Source organism: Corvus hawaiiensis, chromosome 1 (assembly GCF_020740725.1).
Source record: "Corvus hawaiiensis isolate bCorHaw1 chromosome 1, bCorHaw1.pri.cur, whole genome shotgun sequence".
Taxonomy (NCBI): Eukaryota; Metazoa; Chordata; class Aves; order Passeriformes; family Corvidae; genus Corvus; species Corvus hawaiiensis.
In genome coordinates this window covers 65,486,932-65,508,636 of record NC_063213.1, presented here as the reverse complement: position 1 = coordinate 65,508,636, position 21,705 = coordinate 65,486,932, and the positions used below count along the sequence as shown (strand labels likewise).

General features: G+C 42.2%; 1 protein-coding gene across 9 annotated transcripts in view; it reads left to right on the top strand.

The window, feature by feature from the left end:
• The window catches only part of PHACTR1 (phosphatase and actin regulator 1), a 307,511-nt gene that overhangs the window by 260,242 nt on the left and 25,564 nt on the right, over positions 1–21,705 (top strand). The gene's annotated exons all lie outside the window — the stretch shown is intronic.

The window sequence follows — 21,705 nt, the reverse complement described above, 5'->3', positions numbered from 1 at the left end:
CCTGGAATAAACTAACCACACCTTTCCAACATGTCTTTGAAAGTTTTTGTGTTGGATCATGCTTAGCCTACTCCAAGACCTGTCTAATTCTTCAGTATTCTTGTTGAGGGGCTTCAGCAAATATGCCCAAAATATGTAAGATGGTGCTGCACTGTTGCTGGTACTGTGATTTTTCAGTTCAGTCTTTATTTGGCTTTATTCCAGCCTTGTTAGACTATGCCTGCAATGGAGCGCTGGGTCCCAAAGAACAGGAAGGTCCCAGTGCTTATATGATTAAGTTTGAACCATTTTGAAGCATGTGAGGAATTTAATTTTTTTTCTCTTAGTCTGTCTCATTGCTTGACCTTGCAATGACATTGAACAACATTTCCACCCTGTTGCCTATTTGCCTAAATTACTTAGGTCTTTCTGAAATTTTCCAGCTCTGGCTGATCAAGAAAAGTAGTGTCATTTACAAACATTGATTCTGCACAGCTCACTGTGCACCAAGTCTTTTTCATTATAAGTATTTTATTTTTCACCTCTCCAAATCCTGCTTTTTTCCTTGCTAAACAATATTTTTTCAGCATTTGTCTTTTTAACAAGGGAAACTATTTTTGGCAATACCCAAAACCCTTCCTGTCTAAGCCCCATTTTCTCATAATGTTGTTTTTTGTTTCCCCAATTGTATCTCTGCTAATTTGTGTTAATAGTGTGAGCTATAATGTTTGATTTTGTCTTCTAATATAGCTAGGACTTAGGGGCAATCATGAATAGTTCAAACAATTAAAACTATGTATATATGAGTTCAAAATATAGCTGAGCTGAATGAAATTGCTGTTTCATTCTCACGTCCCATCACTGAAATGGGTAGAATTTCACAAGCCTTAACTGGAGTAGTATAGTTGCCAGTCTCACCTTTTAATTACTAGTATTTGCAACTTAGTATCTCATCCTTTTAAGAAGGTGAAAACAATCAAGAAATATGAGGAGAAAACAGTTTTGCTCATATCTAATATGCAGGAAGCCACAGGCATTTCAGCAGCAAAAAGGAAAGGTGCCTGTCTTACCAGTGCTTTATATCTAAATATGATGTATCCATGTGCACAGAATGATGAATATTAGGTTGAAATAGAGAGAATATTTCAGTTTGGACAGTATTTCCTTACTGTCCTGACTTCATTACTGAATCCATCCTTTGCTGTTGCTTGGTAATTGTCACACAGTGATGCAAATGCCAAGCAAAATTAAAGTAGTGAAGCATTTATAGTCCTTAGAGAAGATGCTAGATGCAGACTATAATTGCAGCTGGCAATTTTGGATTTCAGAGGGATTTGTACTGCTCCACCAATGGTTCCCTAGGGTTTAAAATATCCAGCCAATCAAATCACATATGCTACTTACAGAAGTAAAAAATGCAGAATAAAAACTTCAGAATATAGTTATTGTCTGTAATGGATCAATTAATTTTCAGCAAGAGGCTGATTAGGATACTTCAGTATTTATGCATAATCCTCACAGTATTTAGTTTGGAAGAGCTCATTGGCTGCCACATTTGGCAGATCAGAATTTAGTACTATAAAGAGAATGTATTTTTCAAAGATGCCTCTATCCAGGCATATTGAGATTGGCCATTGACATATTGTGTGGGACTAAAATCATCCCAGGTGCAGTTCCTCCAGCCTCATTAGAGTTGCACCAGGAATCAATTTGGCTCGGAAAGGTCTGTTCAGATCCTGTTTAAATGTAGCTTGGAACCTCTGAACCTCCTGTTATTCCCAGAAAATTGTTATGACTTTAGTGTTACATCAGCCAACTGGAAGAGAGACTCCAGAGCAGAATTCAGTTTCCTATGCTGGGAGAATAGTGCCTTGACCTACACCAGGCCCGTTGTAAGGGGGAGGCTGCAGGGACTGGATCTTATAGCAGGGCCTGGCTTACTACACACTTCAGTGTTGCTCAGCCATGAGACAAATTCTTTGTGCCTGTCATAGAAATTCTTCACGTGAATGTTGTGCTTTGCTGGTCTGTGTCCTGTATTGTGGCTTAGCACGTGCCGATCCGAGCAAAAATGGAGCTTCTTGCCCAAGGTGGCAAAATATGTCCCAGCAAAGGCAGGAGATTCCACATCATATTCCAGCCACATGAATAGGCCACTGCACCATAAGCCATTTCTCAGGTGTCCTTACGTAGCAGTTATGGCAATTGATTACAGTAATTAATTAAAGACCTCCTCCTCTAACCAAACCAGAATGGATTACTCCAAAATATGACATCTACTATGAAGTAAGGAGCAAAAGTGTGTTAAGATGCAGAACTTTCAGCTCAAAACTACATGTGACATGGGGATAGGAAATGGATGCTGTAGGCCATGTTCTTGGCTGCTAAAAGCCTTTACAACTCCATTAACTTCTACTCTGAAATGCAAACCTTCTGTGCTAAGTAAATCTTTAAGTTGGTATGGTGTTCCTTTATTTTTTTTCCCCTGTTCAGCTTCTCCCAAACTCCTCCTCCATTTTATCCCTCTGGTGCCTACACAGCTTCACAGCTGCTCAAGAAGTGTGCATGCGTGACTGTAAGACAGAAAAGAGAAAGCAGGACTCTGAAAGTTAACAGGGAGCGGGAGGGAAAAGACAGACTTCTCACTTCTGCCTGTCTCACTGGCTGTGTTGGACCTGCTGGGAAGCACAGGTTCCCTGGTTATTCAGGCTAGAGAAGCAGCCAAGAAGACTTGGATTTAGCTTTCAGTAACTGTCAGGGTGAGAGGAATGGGGCATATCCAGGCTATGACAGTGAAACTTGGAGGTTTTCCTGGGGCAATGATAAAGGCCTGTCAGGAAGCCCTGGTGAGAAGGAGAGCCAGCACTGATGGGTGATGGACAGCAGAGCTGCATGTCTCCCAGAGACTGCAGGAATGTCCCCTGGTACTGAGACAGGTGCTTCAGTGCCAGTCCTTGCATTTCTGTTTCACCAAGGAATCCTAATGGTGGTCATAAGAGACCACGCAGACTTTCTCAATAAACATATTTAGTAACACAAGAGCCCTTTACAGAAACACCAGATTTTGCTGAGGACTTCGTGCTCCCTTGGAATGGGAAGACCTGGTTTCTTTGTGTGTCTTTCACAAAGTCTCCCCCATACCCTGAGACAAGGTGTTTTTTTTAGACTGACCGATCTGCCACACATCCTGCAAGGGAGGCTTTCTAAAGTATTCAAGTATTTTTGAGTCTCTTAACTCACCAACTCTGGTGAAGGTGCTCATTAGCAATTAGATATGGGAGTATTAAAGCTGAGATTTTGGTCTGCTGCTTTTCAAGAACATGGTGTATTTATTTGTTTTCCCTGATTGTTTCCATCCTGGCTTCTCCCACCAGCTGGAATTGGATGATCTAATAACATGATAAGTCTGGTAATCCAGTGTGCTGTCATCATGTTATTAATAATCAATGTCAAGGGAACTTCTTGATATTCACAGTATTCTTACTGGTCAGCATAATGTCGGTCTCATCAGCACACTCCTACCACTGTCTGCAGGTCAGCAGGCAGAGGAGACACATAAAGGCTGTCCGCTGGCAGTAGTGCTTGTCAAGGTACTGCTACCCTTCCCTGGAAGGTGCCACAGGCAAGCCAGTAAGATTTTGCAATCCAACAAGAGTTTGTGCTGTGCTGCTGCCAAAAGCTGTTAGTTGTAGGGGTCATATTTATCATGCCCAGTGTGAAAGCAAAGAGAGATGAGGTGGGGGAGCAGCCTTCTGCACATTAGCTAACTAGTAAAATGAGAAACAAAAAAGAAAGTAACAGACTACCTATTGCCTCTTTCATGACTTTGAGGGATGCTCTTTCGATTGCTCTGCTGAATCCTCTGTGTGTCACTATATATGTTCTGCTGGCTTTAAAGCAGTGAATTAGAGGCAAGTTCCTCTGCCAGATATACAGCAGTGCTCTGCATTGTTTTTTTGTATAGCCCAAGATTTATTCGCTACAGTACCTTATGAGGTACTATCCTTACACCAGCAAGCAGAAAATCGTGATCTGAAGCAATATAAATAGTATATTGCAAGGATCATGAGGCAATAGATCACAGAGACACTGTCTGTGTGCATATGGCTGTAAATAAGTACACTTGAGATCTGGACATGCACACCTGCTGGCTGTGTTTTTATAGTCCCATTGATGTTTTTGAAATAGTACTGAGATGTCTGTGACTGAGAAATGTAGCATGAGAAGTCATAAAAATTTATGGAATGGCAGGTTTGACAGATGATGGTCACCTGCTACCTTGTTGAGAGCGGTAATCTATGCATTCCCTGATCAATACTATGTCTTCTTCAGCTGTGCTGAAAAATGCTGCTTGGAAATCCTGTGATGGAATTAACTTGGTGAATTCCCACAAGTATAAAAAATTGTCATTGATTTTTAAAATGTCATGAGGCTGTTGCGAGGTTTTTGGACTTGTTCATATCAGATACTAGAAAGAAGAGTAGAAAAATTGGACAGTTTGGGAAGAGGATTGGACTGTCAGCATCACCATGAAGGTGATGATATTACCAGTACTGAGGAAGGGTCAGTCTGCAAGGCTTGCACAGTCACTGAAAACACAGCAGTTCCTTCAGAGGTCTGAGGGGACTGAATAGTTCAAAGCAATCATTTTTATTCACCAAAATTTAAGCTGTGAAGAGATTCAGCTGTTTGAAATGGTCAATTCTTTAAACAGTGTTGCAGTACTACTAGGGAAGGGTTTATTCAGCCAGAGGATGGCAGCATGATGGCCCCCGTTGAGCATGGCTGAATCTCCTTGTGGCTGCTCCCCATCCAGTGCTGTGGAGGGCATTTTGTGCCCTCCCCATCTCCGAGTCATTTAGGGATAAAAAGAATGGGCAGACAGCAGGATTAGGCTTTATTCACAGACCTCATTTTGTTAGGTAACGTGAAATAATTTCTTCCTAATTACTTCTGATGTCTGCAATTCTCACACTTATTGTTAGCTTCCACTAATGAGAGAAAAGCAAGTGCCTAAAGCAAGAGCTCATCCCTGATGGCAGCACGCACGCGCAGATGTGTGTGAAGCTTGCCTCTTTGCATGCAGGGTGCTGGGGATAAATCACACGGAAAATGGGATTGTGGTAAACAAGCTCATCTAAGTCCTGGATTAGAGGGGACAATGCGACAGCACTAGATACATGAATGGGGGTAACGGAGAAAAACTGCAAAGGGCTGAGCCTGGGTTTTAGCTGCAATGGTACCTAGGGAGAGCGGCATTTTTTCCCTTTTAGTTAAGCTTCATGAGGAAGCTGTTCATTTGGAAAACCCCAAGGGAGCTATTGAAATTGCCCTTAGCATCAGGAGGAAGGCAGGAAAAGCAGGTGATTATTTATGGGTGACAAACTGAAACTGAGCTATCATTACACATCTGGGCTGGGAATAAATACTCTGAGCAGGGAATAAAACCACTGGGAATAAATACTCTGAGCAGAACTGGTCTAGGTTCTGTGCATGGGTACAGATAGCAGATGGGCGTTCAAGGCCCTTGTCAGCCCTCTTTCCTGTTCTCAATGTCCTAGTAAGCTCTGCTCTGCTGAAAGGAAAGGTGGCTTTGTAGTTAAAATACTCTGAAAAGGCTGCATCTTCCACCAGCTTTCCAACTTTAGGCAAGCCACTGAAAGAGACCACACACAAATATTTATTTGTTTGTTTCTTTCAGGTGTGTTGGGGTCTCAAAAAGTACATACATGCCTATTAACTTTGTAACATTCCATCAGTTGACGAACTCTCATTGATAGCAATGTTTGTGTGCTATCAAAAAAACCACCCCAATACCAAGATCTCTTTAGGCATCTGTGTTTCAGTAGGACAGGGATCCTCATTTCTGTGCATGGTTTGCACTTACCTCTTTTTATGAGGAATTTCCATGGCTAACATCATTCTTCACAGAAAATAGCATGTCTAACATCATGATGCTATTACTATTGTTTTGATAGTTGATGCTTGTTTTGCATTTCATAGCTAACAGCGTGAGTTTGCTTTGTCTGAGTAATTTGCTATGGCAAAAGTCAATGGAGCAGTCAAGGGAAAGGGGACATGACAGTGTCACGACAAAACACATCACCTCTACATACTCCCTGGTTTGGGGGATGAACAGTGTCCTTAACCTTTGCAGCTCCACCTTGGGATGGGATGAAACCCTTCCCCCCATCAATTTTGCTCAGCTAGGGCCAACAGATGTTTTGTTATTTATGGAAGCAAAGCCTTGCAGAGTAGATATAGTCTGTCCTTGGGCAGATGCATCTCTCCATGTTAGAAGATGGAGCTCCAAACATGCAGAGTCATTTTATTTATGCTACTATAAAGAAGGAGAAATGTTGTCCTGAGGAGAAGGATGATTTTAATGGTAAGCAACAGGCAGCAGGGAGCGGCATTTGAGGGCAAGGTCTCCCCAGAGGCACCTGTGTGACCACTGATGAAATGGAAAGTGTTTATGTCATGTCAGAAGTTCATTTCAATCAGAAATGTCACCAGCCCAGAAAGGAATTTGTTATTCCTGGGGTCTGTCGCTGTTCCTGTTTCTATTCTCATGGAAGCAGTGCAAGTCACACCACCTTGTCATTGCAACATCTGTTTCTCCCATCCTTTCTCTGCAGAAGTCAAGACAAAATGCATTATGGGGTTACAATTTCCCCTTCATGCTTCCCAAGCTCTTCAGCCCCCTGACACAGTCTGTATTTGAGGTCTAATTCAGGCTGTCAACACAACTGAGACAGATATATTAAATCTACCTTTATTTCCTTTGCAGTTTCGGTGGGGTGTGGTATCGTTCGTTTTCTGCCCCAAATTGATTGCAGTTTTGCTTTTAGTTGTCAAACTACTGTCAGCTTTTATATAAGAGGAAACATTTCTCTGCTGGGCAAAATAATTCATGGTGATATAAATAAAGCTTGTGGCAGTAATAGAGTAACATATTTTGGTAACAGGAATAGTCTTATTTCTCCATTAAACAAGAGTCCATGCAGTACTCCCTTTTGAGTAAAAGAATGGCATTAATAAAAACAGGTGAAACAAACACAAGCAAGAAAGAACCTCCTTCAAAATGTTATATTCTGGCTTTAAAAACAAAGGTGGTTTATTTGTTGGGTTTGTCTTTTTCTTTTGCTGGTTAATAGTGGCAAATTTAGGGCAGCTCCATTAAGAACTAGCTCATAGAATTCCACCTCTAAAAAATCTAATCATAAATCTTCATATTTTGTACCTGCTGATTGTAGGTAGTTAATCACAAGCACAACAGTTACTTAGCTTGGATGACCTTGTAATTTCTGTAAAGGAAACAAATCAGGTGGGAGTACAAGTAGATAAAAGAAGCAGACTGGCAGGAATAAATTTCTCTTTATAGTCTGATGATTGTAAAATGGAGAAATTGCTCTTTGAGCAAAATATTTAACCTCTCTCAGAAGTTACAGTTTGCATTTCCCCTCCACTTCAGTGTATTCTGGCCTATTTAGCAATACATGTGCAGGAGATTTAACAGAGGCAATCCTTGTAAAGCGGTCAAACGTATTTAAGAGCTGATCCGAGTCAGGAGTAAAAAAACCGTGTTTATGTATGTGGTCATATATATTCACTGTGGCTGTTACTGTGAGTACAAGCAGGACTGCTAAAGGAGTAAGTCTGACTTGTGTGCGTGGTCATCCATCTATATTCCAGAAACTCTGGAGTTTCACATGCAGGCTATTGTATGTGAGTAAACAGAGATGCCTTTCTGAAGTGGAGTAAATAAGATTGAATGTTTGTGTTTGTTTTGTGTAGGACTAAATGTCTTTTGGACAAATGTATCAAGAAAGTAAATATCCTTACCCTTACACCTGGTACAATTATGTGATGTTGGAATTTTGCATGTTTCCCCTAAGACATGGTGTTAACAAAAGGATCACTTAGAGATGAATGGGGTCTTCTTTTTTCTGTGTGCGGAAACATTGCAACCAGTCTTTTAGAGGCAGGTTTGGATAAGAATTATGCTCCTCTTTCAGTGCACTGGGATTCACAAGCACTACACAGACCATATGTGTGAATTAAAGAAAGTCCTTAGCTTCAGACCTGACCGTCTGAAATTACCATTTATGTTAATAACTTTAGTGAAGAGGAAGTGTTCTCATGTGTTGTAGACCACATCAGTGTGTCTCTAAGTGTGCAGCCTGTAATATTCATTACTTGCCTTTCTGATAATAAATAACAAACCAGCAAACTACAGGGAAAGCACATTAACACCACGATTTAGTAACCTGGTTCTTCACCGACATCCCTGAATTCAGGAGGCAGCAACACTAGTGGTTAATGAATAATTAAGAAAATAAGCATTCAATATATTGTATTTGCTCTGTGAGCAAGCATCTGTATTGTCAGGCTAGACTATTTATCCTGCAGAATATTGGAGTTTTTCAGCATGCTGGAAAAGTCTTCACTATTTCCTTTATTGCAGTAATCAAGACAGAAATGGTCTTCCTGCCTCCCTGTAATCGGCTGGCTTTGATTTAAAAGCTAGCCTTGCAAGCAGGGACCCTGATCTGAAACATCAGGGGCTGCAGAGGCACCAGCCTGCTTCTTCAGTGGGGAACAGGCATGGCTCCTGGACCAGGGCCCCATCTCTTCTACATGCTCAGGGATTTCAGTTACCTGGCGGGGTGGCAGATGTCAGCTTGGTTGCACCCAGACCCTTCAGGGGAACATGCAAGAGGTCAGAGATTCATATCATCATAGAATGGCTTGGGTTGGAAAGGACCTTAAAGACCATCTGGTTTTAACTTCCCTGCTATGGGCAGAGACACCTCCCACTAAGCCAGGGTGCTCAAAGCCCCATCCAACCTGACCTTGAACACTTCCAGGGATGGGGCATCCACCACTTTTCTGGAGAATTTGTTTCAGTGCCTCACCATCCCCACAGCAAAGAATTTCTTCCTAATACCTAATCTAAACTCTCCCTCTGTCAGTTTAAAGCCATTCCCCATTGTCCTGTTGCTACATGCCCTTGTGAAAAGATTCTCTCCATCTCTCTTGTGGGCCCCCTTAAGGTACTGGAAGGCTGCTATATATAAAGTGTGAGTAAACTCTCTCCTTGGGAGCCCCTCAAAGAAGGTACAGGGAAAGATTCCTGGTCATCTGCCGTGTTGGTATTTTCATAGACCTGTCAGCTGGCCCACCTTCAGCTAAACATGCAAGCAGCATGGGAAACAAACTCCTTCAGCCTCTGGGTGCACTGCGAAGTTGGAGCACCCAAACTCTGCTCCAATTCTGGCTTTCCAAGAGCACTCTGCGCCCCCATACAAGGACTTCCCTGCCCCAGGGAAGCTTTAATATTCAAGGTTCAGCTATTAAAGAAAGAGGGCAGGCAGCCCCTCTGACAGCAACTGATTTGTTTAGAGCTGCACATCAGTCTCAAAGTGGGGAGCAGCTTCTGTGACAAGAGTCTGGTGCCTTTACATCTTCCCATCATGGGATTCTCCATCTGATCCCAAAACCTCCCTCTGCTCCTTTCAGGGAAAGCAGTGGCTGATGTTTCAAGGCCAGAACAGCCCCTGAGACTCTACCTTTTCCTGGTTAACAACTGAGTGTAAATGCCTGGTGTCCTTTACTCTCAGGTTGTGCCAGAACCATTCATCCTTCCCTCATTTGAGCAGACATAAAAGATGAGATAGAGAGTCCTGGGCAGTTGCAAGCATCACAGAGCCATGTGATATTCCACCATCCATTTCATCTTCCCCTTCAGACTAGACTAGTAAAGAAGATCTAATAGTCTACTGCAGTTAGAAGAGCTGCCAGCGTTTTGCACTGCACTGTTTAATGCCAGCAAAGGGCTCCATCATGTTTTCTAACGTGACATGACAGATTAAAAAAGGCTCAGCAGTGGGAAGATAGGATTTTTGCCTCTGACAACCATCATATATGATACATTTTTGGGAGGTACTTTTATTTCCCGTTGTCTTGACTAATTCTTCTCTTCAGGTCTTTATTCTGTCTTATTTCTCATTGTAGTTCAGTAGTGCTAGTAGCCCCCCACCACCTCACCTTGGTTTGAGGTACTGTGCAGCACTTGGCCTCAGTCTGAAGGGTTTTGGAGCAGGTATCAAGACAGAGATAGGGAGATGCAAGGCATCACTGGAGGAATACCAGGCATGACAGCTCACTTGTCTCAGCATCCTCCCTGATTGTTGCACACTTGACTGCCTCAGATTTGATTCTCCCACCTGCCCATCACTGTACCTTGCCTTTCTCTCAGTTCTGTGCACTTGTCACTAGACATGTCATGTTTTAACAATTAGGGCACGTGTTAAAATCTTCCAGAGAGCAGTGCTGCCTCACTATTCAGCATAAAAGGATATCTGAAAGGATGAACTTGACCTGGCATTACTAAATATTCAATGCCATCCTTATTGTCTTTAATATTTCTTTGATTGATCATGGCAACTGGGAGAAGTGCTCAAAGACAAGAAGGAAAGCAAATGTCACTCTTTTATTCAAGGGAGAGTCAGGGAATTATAGGCCAGTTGACCTCACCTTCATCACTGGGAGGGTGCTGGAGCAGCTAATCCTGGAAACCATATTCAGGCACGTAAAGGACGAAAAAAGTCATCAGTAGTCAACATGGATTCACAAGGGGAAGTCATGCTTGATCAATGTGATGAACTTGTACAGTGAAGTTACTGACCTGGTAGACAACCAGGGAGTAGTAGATAATGTCTGTGTAGATTTCAGTAAGGCTTTCAACACTGTCTCCCATAAGATTCCTCAGGTGCCCAAGAATGGGTGCAGCCATTCAGACTTTTCAATCCATTTAGCCATCCGGTCCAGAGGCTGATGTTCAGTGGCACCCCAAGTCTAGTTGGACTCCAGTAACTAGCAGTATACCCCAAAGGCTCAGTTCTGGGTCCAGTCCTCTTTAACATCCTTTGTTAATGATCTGGATGACAGACAGAACGTGTCTTCAGCAAACTCGCTGGTGACGCCAAACTGGGAGGTGTGGGTGATGCGCTGCAGGATAGTGCTGCCATCTAGAGGGACCTTGACAAGCTGGAGAAATGGGCTGACAAAAGTCTCATGAATTTCATCAAAGGCAAGTGCTAATTGCTGCACCTAGGAAGGAACAACCCCATGCACCAGTATATGTTGGGAGCTACCCAGCTGGAGAGCAGAAAACGATCCGGCAGTTCTGACAACACGAAGCTGGACATAAGCCAGCAACCTGGTGGGGGGAAAAAAATGGCTAATGGTATTCTGGGCTGCACTGAAAAAGTATTGCCAGCAGACCAAGGGACATGATCTTTCCCTTCTAGTGAGCACTGGTGAGGCCACATCTGGAGTGCTGTGTCTATTTCTGGCTCAGCATCACAGAATATTCTGAGTTGGAAGGGACCTACAAGGATCATCAAGGCTCCTTTGTAGAAAAGAGATACAGGCATATGAGAGTCCAACAAAGGGCCATGAAGATGATGGAGATGAACTGGAGCATCCTCCCTGTGGAGAACAGCTGAGAGAGCTGGGATTGTTGAGCCTAGATAAGAAAAGGCTCAGGGGATCTTATCAATGTGTATAAATACCTGAAGGAAGGGTACAGTGGGGACAGAGCCAGGGTCTCCTCAGTGAGGCCCAGTGACAGGACCAGAGGCAACAGGCATAAACAAAACAAGGAGGTTCCCTCTGAACATCAGGAAACATTATTTCTACTCTGAGGGTGACCAAACACTGCCACAGGTTGGCCACGGGGATTGTGAAGTTTCTCTTTGTGGAGATATTCAAAAAGTGATTTGGACACAGTCCCAGTGCTAGGCAGCCCTGATTGAGCAGAGGGGTTGGATCAGATGGACTTCAGAGATCCCTGCCAAACCATTCTGCAATAGCACAAGGTATCAAGAGAACTCACAATGTCAACGTGTATTAGCAACATCTTTGGCTTTTGAAGTGTACGACATTGTTGGCTGGGGTTTTTTTGTGTACCTTTGGCCAAATTCTGTCACAGACTTCCCCAAATTCTGATTCCCTTCACTCTCTGCAGTCTAAGATTTCTGTGAATATGTTTCATAAACCTATTCTGCTGCAATGCTTGACTAATTTCTTCTGATTTGGGTTATTGCACAATGGCTGAGCCAGCACAGACAATTTAGCCAGGTCACAAGCTCTGACAAATGCCCATCTAGGACATGTAGACTCTAAGAGTCTCTAGCTTACTTCAGTCCCAAGAGAGTGTGGGGTTAGCCCTTGAGACCAAACTCCTTGTGTTCTGCTCTATGGAAAAAGTTACCAGGACTCAGTTTCTAAACAAGAACATCTCACAGACATACTGCATTCACATAGAAATCAACTCCAGACACCCAGCTTCCTTCAACAACTCTCAGCCCTGCACTTCCCCATCCCCTCAGTCCACCGCTTACATAGCAAAAAAACCCAAAAAAACAAGCAAACAAAAAAAAAAAAACAAAAAAAAAACACCAAACTGAGTTCCAGTTTCCCTTCCAAGAGTTTTCAGTGTCCCTGCACCCTTGTATAGCACTCTTCTCCTTTTCTGTCAGAAGCAGAACCTTAAGATCTGCCTTCAACAGTTTCTGTCTGTGGGTGAATCCAGAGACAAGAATCAACAAATTATTTTTCCTTCTCAGTTTGGGGAATTGGGAGCTTGGTCCTCTCACAAGCATCCCAGACAGCCTACAGTGCTGCTGCCTGGTATCTATACAGCAGCGATGATCTCCACTAATGCATCGTGCAGCAGTGTTCTGATGTCTCTAAAGAAGAAAATAGAGTGGAAGTGTGTATTTAATGCACATTTTGCTGAAAACACTGCTCGGAGGAGTTTGAAAAGCTGACAGAGTGTAGTAGTTGTGAGACATTCCCCCCGCCTCCCATTTCTTAGCAGCTGGTGTTCATTAGCTGAGCAAAGTTGTTATTAGCACTAGATAATCTCCAGTGATGAGAGTAGGCTTACCACCCAATAAACTATAGGGTACAGATGTAAATTCAGTATGCCTGTAAAGCAAAACACAAGTCCCCATGGCTGTGGCCATTGGGGCCAGAAGGAGGGCTGAGAGGGTGTAATCCTTTTACTTCAGCTCAATGTGGATGAATGAGAAATTGCATGTTTTAAACTAATAAAGAAGTTGAGCAGAACTGGGAAGTAGGCACTGTGTTTGTTTGCCCAGGCCATCCTAGCCCGCATGTTTTAGTCCAATCTGCAGCCTCTCATAGCAGTAGGTGCAGTTCTCAGTTTTATGAACACTTTGTGTATCATCAGTAAACACTCAGAAGGGATTTTTGTCAGGGTGCCTGTGATGATTTCCTTTGCTGCCTTTTTCCTGTTCTTGCCATCACTGGAGCTGGATATACAGAAAACAAGCGTATACCACAAAACCAGGGCACTGAATGCCCAGGACCGAGGTATTTCAGTCTTGGCATTTGAGTGTGGCCTGCAGGGAAATCCAGGTTTCTCCTATGGCATGTCAGCAGCCATGAACAAACATACTGTGCTCATCTTGAGTACAAAGTATTTTAAATATTAATTCTCTTCAGCCTTTCTGCCTGAATGCCAGCTGCATAACTATTCAGTAAGGAGCTCAAAAAATAGTCACTGATGTGAGGCAGTCTTTCTTTCGAGGGCAAACAATTACAAAAAGGTGGATTTTGATAGCACCCTCATTTGAAATATCACAGGGAAGATATCTACAACACTTTCCCAATGAGATGTAAGAAGTGAAGTGTCTGAAGTGTAAAGGAGAAATTATTCTTTAGGTCAACAGGGCCAGGAATAGTTTTCTCTCCCATTTTATGTAAGGAAGATGTCATTGGGCATTCCCTCCCCCTCCATAGTTTAACATCACCTCTAGTTAGAGAAAAAAATAGTCTAAAGAATACTGGAATCATCCCAGCAGCTAGATTGTGGTAATGAAGCAGGTTTTCACATTGATAAAGTGTCGGGTGGAACAGGGGAATGTGCAGGCAAGAGTACAGGCACCTGACGCTAGTCGGAAAACTGAGAGTGGAGAAACTTCAGTAGGGGGTGAACTGAGTCCTCAAAACTTCAGGGAGAAAGTGTAAAAAGCTGATGTCACACTATGCAGGGGACAAAGAGAAAGGCTGAAGCCTGTTCAACGTAGCACAGAGGGTTTGAATGTCCCTCTGGAAGTCTTTTGCTTCACAAGGGGGGGGTTGTTTATTTTGAAGTTAAGAGTATTTGCCTGGAAATAGGACTTTGTGACTTTGGAGATTATTGATTCCCGCTGCTAATTCCCTATTTGATGTGATAAGCCTCTTTTATAGCATTCCATTTGTTTTGCTGTGGAAGTACGTACAAAGCAACAACAGAAAAAAGCTTATCGCTTTTTGGTCCAAATTTAGCTTCCAGGTAATTATGTGCATCTCAGTAACTGCAAGGGAAGAAAAGGCAGATGGGACAAGAATTCTCCTGAGTAAAAAATATTTTGTCATGCTTTTAGGCCACTAGATTTGAACCAAAAGGCAATGATATAACTGTGACATAATCATATCTAATATCTTGTCAAAATAATAAATATGTATTTTCTAAGGCATGGAGTTTTTTAATTTTAACCAGGTAAATAATTTCTTCTGGTTTTGTTTTTAAAGCTAGACATCTTTGCTATTTTCTTTCTCTGGTGCAGCATGTTTTCATTGATGTTCCATGAGATGCTAGGATTTAAAAAAATTTGTTTCTGACCTCTCTTAATGCACAGAGGCAGAAGTAGGCTCTGGCAGTGAAGGTGTTAAATGCACACCAGCTGGGAATTTGTACAATGGGCAGATTTCTGGATAGGGTGGTGAAACATGACATTCTCTAAAAAGATAAGAAATTAATGTGCAGTTGGTGATGCAGATACAAAAGAATCGATGTTGTAAAACATATGCAAAGGCCGGGTCTGACCAGCAGGTATCGCATCAAATGGTGAGGAATGACCAAGGCACCTGCACTGGAATTTGCAACGCAGGTGCTGGGGAGAATTCTTGTAATCCACCCGAGTAGATTTGTGCTTGGAATCACTGTAGCAGTTACTGGAAAGAAAGTTGTGTCTACTGGACTTGGCCGAATAAGGGATTTTTTGTATTTGGTACTCAAATGGAACAAAATAATTAACAAGTGGAGTAGGGAAAACTGACTAAAAATAGCAAGTACAGGCATCATTAATTTTTTTATTACACACTGAAAACTAGCATTTCAGGTCAGAATTAAATATTGTCCAGTGCATTTTTAATGCTTTTTACACTTCATTTTTTTAAGAAAAGTATGTCTAGTGAGTTGGTTTTTTTCAGCTGAAACTACTCACTAAGTTTGACCTCACCTTGCAGATAGTTTCTGACCTTCTAGAACTCAATCTTCCAGTAATTTTAGTGTTTGTCACAAACATTTCAGCCAGTCCTAATTCTTAATCTTCAAGTGAAAATTTTAGGCACAACCCTTCTGTAAAAAGTTACTGCTATTTATCACCTCCCTTTCATGAAGTCTAGGGATCTAAAACCCTACAATCTGGGGATATGAAATCCCTCTGTCACAAAATAGTTAGTCACTCTTAAAGCTCTCGAATTTGTTCCCTTCCAGGAATTTCCACTTCAGTAACAAGACGAAGTATGGGCACCGTGCTATTTCCTATGCATCTTTTCTACTAGAAACTGAATTACCATAGTTTTGAATTGCTAACACTGCCAACTTCTGTTATGAAAGGTTTTATTTGGAGTTCCTATATTGTGGCTATTCCAAGTCACTGGGTATTTTAGCTTTTGATTCATTTAGCAGAAAGTGTGTAAGTTGGGTTTTTTTGGACATTACCAGTGTAAAGTGCCTATTTGGAGATGAATTTTATTTCTGCACTATTGTTCGTTTGCCTTTCATGCTGGCACTGGTAAAATGGTCTACAACAAACTAATATGGTCAGGGAGTTTGTGATACAGGCTGAGAGACCTGAGGTTGTTCAGCCTGGAGAAGAGAAGGCTCCAGGGAGACCTTGGAGCAGCCTTACAGTGCCTAAAGTGAGTTCTGCAGGAGAGCTGGAGAGGGACATTTTACGAGGGCACGTAGGGATAGGACAAGGGCTGTACACTGGAAGACAGTGGGTTTGGATTAAATATTAGTAAGAAATTCTTTACTGTGAGGGTAATGAGACACTGGAACAGGTTGCCCAGAGAAGCTGGGGTTGTCTCATCCCTGAAAGTGTTCAAGGCCTGGTTGGATAGGGCTTTGAGCAACCTGGTCTAGCCCTGCCATGTAGCCCTGGGAGAGGGGCCCTGAGGGCACAGACACGGGGCTTCCCTGCCCCTGCTCAGCCTCGTTCCCATTGGTTGGTTTGTGTTCCCTGCGCGGGCAGAAGGACCCTTGGTCCGTGACTGGAACAGTTCCTCGGCAGAGCCCCGGCCATGCGGCTGGAGAAATAAACATCTCTGAATCATCTACCAAGAATCTGTCCATAGATATTTCTTTTCCACGGGACTCCTGGTTTGATATATGCGTGTTACAGTAATCCCCACTGTAACAGTCTAGTGGAAGGTGTTCCTGCGCATGACAGGGAGGTTGGAACTAGATAATCATTAAGGTCCTTTCCAACCCATTTTATGGTAATTCCTCTCTCTGTTCTTTGAGTGGTCTGTAGGTGCTGTAGTAACAGAGGAGATTTAATCAAGTTGGCCATGCATATGTTGAGATTGACATCAGCAAGCTGGTGAAGCTCCCCACCCAGATTTCCTTCCTTAAAATGAACAGCTTTTTATGTTTTGGATTGAGATTTTCCATGATGGTCACAGATTACTTGGACTGCCAAGCAAAGTTGGTTTATTTGTTTACATGTTTAAAATGTCCGTGGCTTGATATTTTAGGGTTACAGTTGTATTAGTGTGTATGTGAATAAGAAGATAAGGTGATGCTGCTGCTTTTTTTGTTAAACATACTGCATGTTGGCAGTGCTAGAGGTGTAACATACTTGCTGATGTACGGGTCAGGTATGCGCAGTCACTGTGGTCCATAGATAAACATCATGCAGCCACTGTGGTCCACAGAGGTCTACAACGGGGTTTGATCTTCAACTAAATGTAGGGAAGATGGTTCCTCCATGATGTGTTTCAGCCCTCAACCTTTCCTCAGAGCCAGCAGCTGCTCCTCAGGATACGTTGCATTTAAGTTTGTGACAGCAGATTTCTCAGAAGGGGATCCTTAGAAGAGAGTGTTGCTGGGAAAGATCACTGGGGCTTTAGGTGAGGAGCTTTGCGGAGTGGGGCTGTACTTCCATTGTCATCCCTCAGCCTACCTCCATGTTTTCTTCCCTGGTCCCACAGAACTTCTTCCCACCTAAAGCATTGGTTTTTGTCGCCATCCCAAGGCCATGCCACATACATAGAGGAATAACTGCTTTATTCCTATATGAAATACGTTCCAACATCCAAGCTTCCCTGAGCATTGAGAGCCAGGGTGGGGAAAATTCCAACAGAGAAGGGGGTTCTGCTCTTCTGGCTCATACTTAGAGATGCCTCTGCTTTTGAGAGTATAACTTTTATGGGAAGAAGCACATGTGTGCTGGAAACTAGAGAGACCCCAGATTTGTTTAATCCAAGTTGCTAAAAATACCGGGGTGGTGTCACGATTCCAGTCACAGCTGGCTTGGCTGGGTGATAGAGAGCTGAAGGAGTCTGGGCCCCCAACTCAGGTCTGTTGTTTGGCAGGGTGGTCCATAGGATACTCCATGAAACCCTTCAGCAGCAGGAGACTGGGAACACCTTTGCAAATATAGTGCTGGTGATCTGGTCTCCTACAGATCTTCCAAGTACAAGGTTGCACTTCAAAACTGAGTAAGTGCAGAAGCTGGTAGGAGAAGCTGTCAAAAACCAGTGTTTGGAGGAAAACAGTTTAACCAGAAAAAAAATAACTTGCTCTGAGGTGTAAGGCAACTAAAGCTTAAGGCCTAAGGTTCAGGTTCTAGATCTTTACTTCAAAAACGTATCTTTAAAGACTCATTGCTGTAAGTATGTTTGTTCTCAGAGACAAAACAACATTACTGTAGAGAGAAGAGATTTTAAAAGAAACCATTCAATAATGTCTATAGACAGCAAGCATATCTGTTCAGCTCAGATTGATTATTTTTGGTGCCATTTTACTCAAGCCATTCATAGATTGACCTTGAGCTGTGAATTATGATCTCTGTAGCTTTGTAAAATCAGCTTTTAATTCAATATTATTACATTTGGTGAAGCAAGTGTCTTCTCACAATGCTGTAGAGACAACAGAAGGACAATAGCTAACGTTTTAGAACATTTTTTTCTCCATTACAATGGGTCCTAACATCCATCTGTTTTTTCTGGCATGCTTTAGATTTTTCAACCAGCATTTAGTACATTTCTCCCTCCGGATTTCTAGTACTCAAAAATATCCCACTTTTATTGTTCCAAAAATACATTCTTGAATTAGATACATAGTAAATTCCCTCTTCTAAAAAGGATTGTTCTTTGTTTGTCTACTGCAGTTGTTGGATATTTTGTTCTTGGGACTAGGGATAAGAGATTTGAGAAATAATGCTGCAAAGCCTATGTGGTATAATGATCTTAATTCAGCCATGTCTCTTTTTTTTAAATCATTTAAACTTACATGATCATATTTTATGTGAACAGCCAGCATTTGGCTGAGAGCTTTGACGTTAATGGAACAGCACAGTAATGAAACGGAGGAGACTCCATTTTAGAGCTTGAGGTGTGAGGCACGATCTTGCAATGTTCCACAAACCAGTAGGCATTTAGCAGTTAGTATTATTGAATAGGGGGCCAAAATTTGAATTTGTGTGTCTGTCACTGCTTGGCTTTATCTTTGGAAAAGAAATGAAGTGATTCCTTGGGAAAATGCAGGTGTCTGCATTGTGATAGTGGTCTAATGGAAGACTGATGACTTGGGTATGTCATTATTCACACTGTTTCTAGTCAGAGTTATAGAGCTATCTAGTCATTGCTTTATTTCTTTTAACAAAATACAGACATCATGGCCCAAGATAATTCTGCTTTATTTGGGTATTTTAAAGAAATTTTTTCCGTATATGATGAACAAGATTTTAACCTTATGCAAACTTAATGAATTGTCAAAATCTGCATTTTGAATATGATTCTCTTTTCCCAGGAGACCTACTCTGGGCAGACAGTTCTTTCTTGGGAAGCTTGTAACTTTCCAAAGAATAAATCAAAATCATAATAATTCAATCCCTCAGTGAACTGAAACAGAAAAAACAACATCATTTGAGCCATGACTCAAGAATAGATTCACATGATCTAAATAATGGGAAAACAAATTGGTCACTTTTAGGAGTTTTAAACAAAGGGCCAGCTTGGTTATATTTTTCACTATGCACAGATGCTTGAGCAAGCAGAAAATTTGCTGATTAGTTTTCCCAAAAATCCTCACTGCAATCGAGACTAATCGGAGCTTTAAAGTCTATATTGAAGCTGTTTCTCAACACAAAATCAAGTCTGGGATAAGGATAATTTTGGGGGTTAGTAAATGACTGCTTAGAGCCTGAATTAAAGTCTGAATAATTTTAGTTGTAAATCTGATTTTCCTGTAGAGCCCAGCTGGAACCACAACTGTAGGTGTGTTATGGGAACTGTAATTTGGTTGGCTCACATTCCAGACTGTTCTGTATTTCTTGCAGTGCACTAATGCTGAGCAAAAGCATTGCCTCTCTCCTCCAGGCATATGGGACTGTTGCAGCTATCCTGGATCAAATGGTCCAGTCCAGGGAACATGTTGGGATACCAGTAAGGCACCGTCAGAAAGTACTTTTATCTTCAACTGACACTTAGCAATTTTTTAGATTTTCACCCAAAGCAAACACCTCCTACCAAAATTGTCTAACTAGTTCTCTGCTACACTCTGTCACAGTGATGCTTCACCCATTTTCCTAGGGATGAACAGGCATCTTGGCTCATGTTGGTCTGCTTTAGTCATTGCCATAGGCTTCTTTGTAGCTGCAGAAACACCACCATCTCCCAGAGGCTAAATATTTTAAAACAACAGGGAAGTGCAGAGCAGTCAATACATGATAGCTGAGTCGTGGCAAACACTCCTTATGGTTTTATTGCCCTAATTTCTCAGGAAAAGGAGTTATAAAGCGTATTATCATGACTGATACCAGGAGACTTGTCACACTTACCTGTGAGTGAGTTTAAAGAAAGTGATAATCCTACAGATTAGCCAACATTTTAATGGACTCTAGTACAAGAATTTTATTGGTATAAAACTGTTACACTTGCTTCTTTGGGTAGGGATTTTCTATTTAATATGCTTTCAGTTTATTCACTCATTGATAAAACTGTATTTAATCCCATTTTATAAATCCTGTTTAGGAGAATGACAGTCCTCTGTAGACTCTACAGGCTGGCTGGCAATATCTAGGCTGACACTTCAGAGAAAGTGGACCTCCAGGCTTACAATGATTTTTTTGCTCGTTGTGATGTAAGGAAAGGAGGTAGTTCATTCCTGCCCTCTGCTAACAGTTAACTGGTAGAAGCAAATACAAGATTTTCTTCTACTCCCTTTTTCTCTGAATTTTCTGTATGCGTCATGGGACTGCAAAGGGCCCCTGATAGCCTTTACTTCATCAATTCTGCTTTGCTATCAGCATTATTATTATTGGGAAAGGCAAGGTAAATTAAGACTCTCTACTCCCATTGAGTTTTCCTCATGTGGAATTATTTTGTTGATGTAAATCAGCACAGTTCTACTGGCTTCAGTCACACTCACTTATGTCAGCTAAAGAACAATGTGAAAAGTAGTTCTTTGTAGCAGCTGATTTCTCACATGTCCAGCACAGATTTACTGCTCTGTTAGAGCACTGTCTAGGGTAGTATGAGCCCAGTCGCAGCTGATTAAAGATATTTTCACGTACAGAACAATTTCAGGAGTTGCTCCAGAGGTTATGCCCCACTGTGCTCAGACGTTATTTTACATCAGGGTGACTTAAGTCATGAGGAGCAGCTGTGTGAGCATGACTTGGCTCAGAGATGCCTTGGGGATATTCTGGACATCTCACCATACTGCTGTGGGCCCTGCCATATCCACCAGTCCTGCTGATGGGTCACACACACCAGATGTCACCATTTAAGCACTAGAGAGCTGCTAGGTTCTGCCTTTCATGTCTGCAAACACTCACAGTTAATAAGCCTGGCAAGTGTGTGGGGAATCATTTTCCGGCAAGCCGTGTATTATATCCAGCCATTATACTTGCGTATGAGCCCACGCTAGGCTCTTAAATTTTCCTGTCCTCTGGACAGAGGCAAAGATTAATTCCTGGTACACAGAAAATACATATCCCACATCATCCTGTTCACATAACAAGCTGGATGGTGTGAACCATCTTTTTCTTAAAACTCATCCACAGCAAAACAAGAGATCAAAGAGTGAAAATCCATGAGTCCTGGTAGGGGACAGCCTAGGCAGCCAGGAGCATCTTTATTCAAAGGTGCTGCCAGACAAAGGGCTGCAAAAATCTGAGCCGAGGCCCCACAATGGGTTGGCTGCTGTCCTGAGAACCCTCAGGGAATGGCCACACTGCAGAGCAGGCTAATCATCACTGTGTACTTCATTTAAGTGTTTTGTCGTGCTCAAGGAGATGTTTTCCCTTGTATTGCATCTGCAGAACACTGACACATGGAGCAGAACCTTTTCATTCTGAGTTCTTGGTTTGCTGGGGAAGCTCCAAACAGTAGTATCCATCAGCAAAAATG